Genomic DNA, 6,000 nt, shown 5'->3' with positions numbered 1-6,000 from the left:
AAAAAACTGGCCACTGCCCACACCCATAACTGGCCTTCACAGTGAGGAGCCCATGGAGGGCAAATACATATAAAACAAAGACAATTCCATAGCTCAACTCACCAACCAGTCTGCTGACCAACTAAATTAACCCATCTAACCATCTGTTAAAAGCAGGGGTTTGGTTAGCACACATTTGCAAACGCATTTGAAAGCTGCAAGGCCTCGTCACGGCACCCTGCGTTGCTTGCAGTCCTAACACTACAAATTTATAAGTGTCTCCACAGTGGAAGCACATGCATGGAATGGATAGATGTGGGACAGGTGCCTGGAGACTGCCCAAGCCCCCTTAAAGGAACAGGAGCACACTGGACACCCAGAAAGAGCACAGTGGAAGCAAACGTGCCCAGTGTGTCCCCGGACCATATATACAATCAGTAACAAGAAACTGACCACTGCCCACACCCATAACTGGCCTTCACAGTGAGGAGTCCATGGAGGGCATATACATATAAAATAAAGACAATTCCATAGCTCAACTCACCAACCAGTCTGCTGACCAACCAAATTAAGTATTTTGCAATCTTGGCAATCATGGTAAACTGCATTATGGGAAGCTTGTTGACCGAAAGAAGCTCCTGATCCTTTTTTTGAGTGACAAGATTCACGTGATGTGGTTTACGGGTGATTCTGCCCATGATTTCAAACAGCTCTGCTAAAATCACAAATTGAACCGCATTTTTGATGACGTTAAAATAAATGGCATCTGAAATACGCATTGTGCGATTTGTCACTTTAGCAGAGTGAATCAAAATGCCCCGGTGTGAATGCAGCCTTAAAAGAGAAGTAAAGGATTTTTTACCCCCAATCATACTTACCTAGGTGTATGAAGCATGGGTCCGATGCTGCATCTGTCCCCTGGTCCCCGGACCACCGCCGATCACTCGGTTTTCACAGCTCCATGAGCAGAGAGCTGCAGACACTCAGTCACAGCTCTCTGCTCTTCTCCCTCCTCGCACAATGGAGCGCTGGGCTGTGGAGGGGCAGGGAGCAGCCATCTCAGGCTCTCAGCGGCTCACTGAGAGGTTAAGCCGGGTGTCAGTCCAGGAACCTGGTGGATCCCAACTCCATGACTCAGATGATGCGGTGCCTAGACTGATATCGGTGACATCAACAGAGAACGGATTTCAGCCCGCTCTCTGCTGAAAATGGGTCACAGAAGCGCAAAATGAATTGCACTCCTGTGATTCATAGGAAGTCCAGCTAAACAAGCTTCATCTGGACTTCTCCTTTAACCACTTTCAGACCGGACCAATTTGCTGGTCAAAGACCAGACCACTTTTTGTGATTCGGCACTGCGTCGCTTTAACTGACAATTGCGCGGTCATGCGACGTGGCTCCCAAACAAAATTGACGTCCTTTTTTTCGCACAAATAGAGCTTTCTTTTGGTGGTATTTGATCACCCCTGCGGTTTTTTTTTTTGCGCTATAAACAAAAATAGAGCGACAATTTTGAAAAAAACGCATTATTTTTTACTTTTTGTTATAATAAATATCCCCCAAAAATATAAACATTTTTTTCCCACAGTTTAGGCCGATACGTATTCTTCTACATATTTTTGGTAAAAAAAATCGCAATAAGCGATTATTGATTGGTTTGCGCAAAAGTTATAGCGTTTACAAAATAGGGATAGTTTTATAGCATTTTTATTAATAATTTTTTTTTTTTTTTACTAGTAATGGCGGCGATCAGCGATTTTTATTGTGACTGTGACATTGTGGGGGACCCATCGGACATTTTTGACACATTTTTGGGACCATTGTCATTTATACAGTAATCACTGCTATATAAATGCAGTGATTCCTGTGTAAATGACACTGGCAGTGAAGGGGTTAACCAGTGGGTGGCAGTGTAGGGGTTAAGTGTTCCTAGGGGTGTGTTACTAACTGTGGGGGGGTTGGGCTTTCATTTAGTGAACACTGATCTCTGCTCCAATCACATGGAGCAGAGATCAGGGTCACTAGTTGCTAGGGAGAATGGAGAAATGCTGTTTACTCGGCATTTCCTCCATTCGGCCGCTCCGTGAGACGATCGCGGGGATGCCCGCGGCGATCGAGTCCGCGGGTCCCGCGACCGGACTCACGGGGGTCCCGACCAGCGCGGGAGCGCGCCGCCGCCGGCGCCCTCCCGATGGCAGGGCGGCATTGAATATTGGACGTACCTGTACGCCACTATGCCTGCCCGTGCCATTCTGTCGACGTACATCGTCGTGCGCTGGTCGGGAAGTGGTTAAGCCCTGGTTCACACTGGTGCAATTTGACATGTCAAATTGGCGGCAATTGCCGGCAATGGCACCATCCTAATTGGTGCCACGCTGCATTTTCAAAAAGTAGTTTCTGTACTACTTCTTGCAATTTCAGGGGTGCGATTTTGATTGATATCTGTGTAGAAACCCACAGAGATGTCTGTAAAATCGCGGCCGAAATCTGGACTGACACGCGGGAGTGAAATTCAGCTGAACTCGCGCGGCTTCATTCCCACAGCTCAGTGTGAACCTGGGCTAAAGATGGGAAGTATTTAGTAGCAAAATGAATAAACCTCCTAGTAATCTTAACAGGCTGCGCGCCGCCCACCGGAGGTCACGGTGAGCGGCGCGCATGCCCCCACGCCCACAAACCACTTCTTAAAGGGCAAAATACATGTAGCACTGACCCCCGAAGGAGCTGCTGGTTTTATTGGGCTTACTGTTACCTTCTTGATTGTTTCTCCGTCTAGGGTTTCCCGTGGTAAATGGCCCCAAGAAATGTGGAAACTGAATCTTCTTTTTGGGTTATTTATTTAAAGTATAAACAAAGTCTCTCAGTTTAGGGTAGAGGGTTAGGATTAAGTTCAGGTACTTTGGACTGCAGAAATGATAAGTCTCTTATAGAAGAAATCCAGAGAACAACCGTTTCACGGCTGAATTCTACAACCCCCAGATAGACCTCCTCTCACTAGGCCTAGCAGCCGGTGGGGTGTTAAGCAAAGTCTCTGCCACAGACTTGAATGTAGAATACTTAAGAGAAAAGTCTCTGCCACAGACTTGAGCATAACTGAGGGACGTAGACAAATTTAAAGAGCTATCATAAGGTACCAGTATCTCTCAGCCAATCCGGCGATACCATGTGAGTGTAGATCCATGAAGTGTCCTTCAACTGAGCCTCCAGGCTCCTTCAGAGAAGCTAGCCTTGTGCACGGCCTTCTCCTGAAGAGTCCTCCCCTGGGTGCTTCTCCAGTTGCTGGGCCTCTCCCTTAGACGAGACGGCACAGGACCACCTTTGAATCAATAATACCCCGATATCCATTCAGGCATGTCCCTGCAGTTGCTTCGCCTCGGGCTAGCCAGCCCCGAGACTTGGATGATTCCGCACCCCAGGCCAGGAGGGCCAGGGAGCTGGTCAGGAGGACCAGGACCCAACAGACAGAAAACCCTTTCTGGACCACAACCCCGGACCACGTGATGTCAGTACCTTAAATACCACCTCCCAGAAGGCACAGCAGGAGAACACTCCCACTGGGCTGGTTCCAAAAGAAAACATGGCATTCAATACACCCAGCTAGACTGTGTTCTCACACTTGCCGGCGGTGACAGCGAAACCTGCGGTCAAGGAGAACCCAGTTCAACCCAGCCAGACTGTTACCCAAACCATACATTTAGTAAAATTAGCCCCAAAACCCAACTGTGGTTTCAGGAGAATTAACTTTGAAAACATATAGTGCATGCTCGTCAGGAGCCAGCGCTACATACAGGTAGGTTAATCTGCCTGTACATGCCCTTCTGCCGACATATATCGGTGTGAGCCGGTCGGCAAGCAGTTAAAAAAATATTTTTAACATTGGTATATGTTTTCCAAAACAGTGAACATCCCTCCCCCCATGCTATTTTGACACCACCTTGCCCATTAGCCCAGGTAATGGGCATTTGTTATTTTACAGATTTGGCTCCTGTTGATTTCAATGGGATTCAGTTCAGCATCACACCAAAGTAACCCAGGACAGTTCAGCTCATAACTAATTACCGTGAATTAGAGTTCCAATATCTCCCCTGTTTTCTGCAAACAGATATTCATTTCCCAAAGCCTTATGTTGTACAGATTCCTCATGTTCCCCCGATACAAGCTTGTACATTGTACTTGTTCATCTACCCAACCAGGAGGGAATGAACTCGGCAAGATACTCTGCCCATGTTGAGAGTATGTGGCCTGGCATAGTTCAGGAGGTGGCATGCTCTCTCCCCAACCCCCAACTCTTTCCTGGGAAGCCAGGCTGCATGCTCGGATGAGGGTCTGGTATGGATGTTGGTTGGGACCCCACCATTTTATTCTTGTTTTTACGTTTCCTCTCAGCATTCATAATGGACTTGAAGGGTCTAGCATGATTCTTGTTTTACATTTTGTTTACATTAACTTATCAGCCCGCCATCCCTGGTTGACAACTGAACGGGCCTGAGGAATACATCACCAGTGTTAGGGTGCCTATCAACTAACCTGAGTGGGAAGCTGCTACATTTAGCAATGGTAGCAATACTGCAGCTGGGGGTTCAGCTGAATACCCATTTAGTTCAGCCATTCTCTGACACCCCAAATAACTCAACTTCAGTCCAAACATGAGTTCAGTCCAAACCTGGAGCTCATTCCACATGGTCTGATAATTGCTCCCTTTCATTGGTGATCAATAGGAGAAGGATCCCCGAAGGATCCTTTTCCAATTGAGGATATCAGTAATCGGTGGGAAAAGGACATTCTTACATCAACGTCTATGACATAGTTCTTACTTAGGAACAGAGAAAATTGAGTACTGTCCGTGATACTTTGTTTTTATTTGCACTAACATCATATTTCATGGACGAGCTTTCGGGGTGTGTCCCCTTCTTCAAGGTCCAAGCAGTTGAGTACTGCTTGGACCTTGAAGAAGGGGACACACCCCGAAAGCTCATTCATGAAAACTGATATGTTAGTGTAAATAAAAAAAGTATCATGGACAGTACTTAATTTTCTCTGTCACAGTTGCACTAATATGGCTACAATCACCTCAAGTACTGAGAAACAGAAATTGTTCATTGCTCGAGGAACCCCTAGAAACCTTTGGAGGAACCCTGGCTGAGCAAGCCTGGACTAGGCAGTAATATATTTCTATCCCCCTTGGTGAGAGTGGAGATGACCCCATCCATAAGGATATACAGTACATATACACATAGCCACATAGCACAAGGCCGTGTTCACACTACGAGACATTTCTCTGGACTGCAGATCCTCTGAGCTCCACAAGGTGGTGATCTCATTTCTATCCAGACAGGACGTCTCTATGGAAGACAGGAAGTGATGTCAGTTGCAGACAGGAAATTCCATGAGGTACGAAGTAGAGTGGAGACGTTACTGGAAGTGGCAGCAGAGGAGGTAATAAGATCTTATTTTCTATTTACACCCAGTAACCCCCCGTCATGTCCATCCTCTTCCTCCATAGTCACTGTGATGTCTTTTATCTCCAGCAGATGATGATACACATATATGTAGTGTGGAAACCGAGATTAACCCCTTCAGGGTCACAACATTCATTTTGTAGATGCGTCACCTTTCCCACCAATGACTTTCTCACCTCATCAGTCTATTCGAACGCATTATATGACTTTTATAAATGGTGGAGGGTGGGGGGTTATTTTGTGAGGATTGGATTATGTTTCCCCTTATTTTATAAGATTCCAACAGGAAGAAAGAGGGAAAAATGTCATTTGTAGTAAATGTCCTGAAATGTATTTTTCCATAATGATCTCAGTCTCATATATTAATCCTAAAATGTAAAGGCCCGAGAGAAATGTCTCTCCATCCATAGTCAGAGAATCCTATGACATCACACTGACCTCACAGCTCCTCCTCCCAATGTCCCTCCATACAGAGTCAGAGAATCCTATGACATCACACTGACCCCACAGCTCCTCCTCCCGATGTCCCTCCATCCAGAGTCAGAGAATCCTGTGACATCAC

At 46.3% G+C, this 6,000-nt stretch overlaps 1 protein-coding gene across 1 annotated transcript in view; it reads left to right on the top strand.

Annotated features, from left to right (window-relative positions):
- The first annotated feature begins 5,333 nt into the window (after window positions 1-5,333).
- The window catches only part of LOC143986859 (uncharacterized), an 82,795-nt gene continuing 82,128 nt past the window's right edge, over window positions 5,334-6,000 (top strand). The window contains exon 1 of the mRNA XM_077485266.1: window positions 5,334-5,415. The gene's annotated coding sequence lies outside the window, so the exon portion shown is untranslated. The remainder of the gene's footprint in view (window positions 5,416-6,000) is intronic.

This window comes from Lithobates pipiens, unplaced genomic scaffold (assembly GCF_037356315.1).
Source record: "Lithobates pipiens isolate NorthernLeopardFrog02 unplaced genomic scaffold, aLitPip1_a1.2 Scaffold_18, whole genome shotgun sequence".
NCBI lineage: Eukaryota > Metazoa > Chordata > Amphibia > Anura > Ranidae > Lithobates > Lithobates pipiens.
This window is presented reverse-complemented; position numbering and strand designations above follow the sequence as displayed.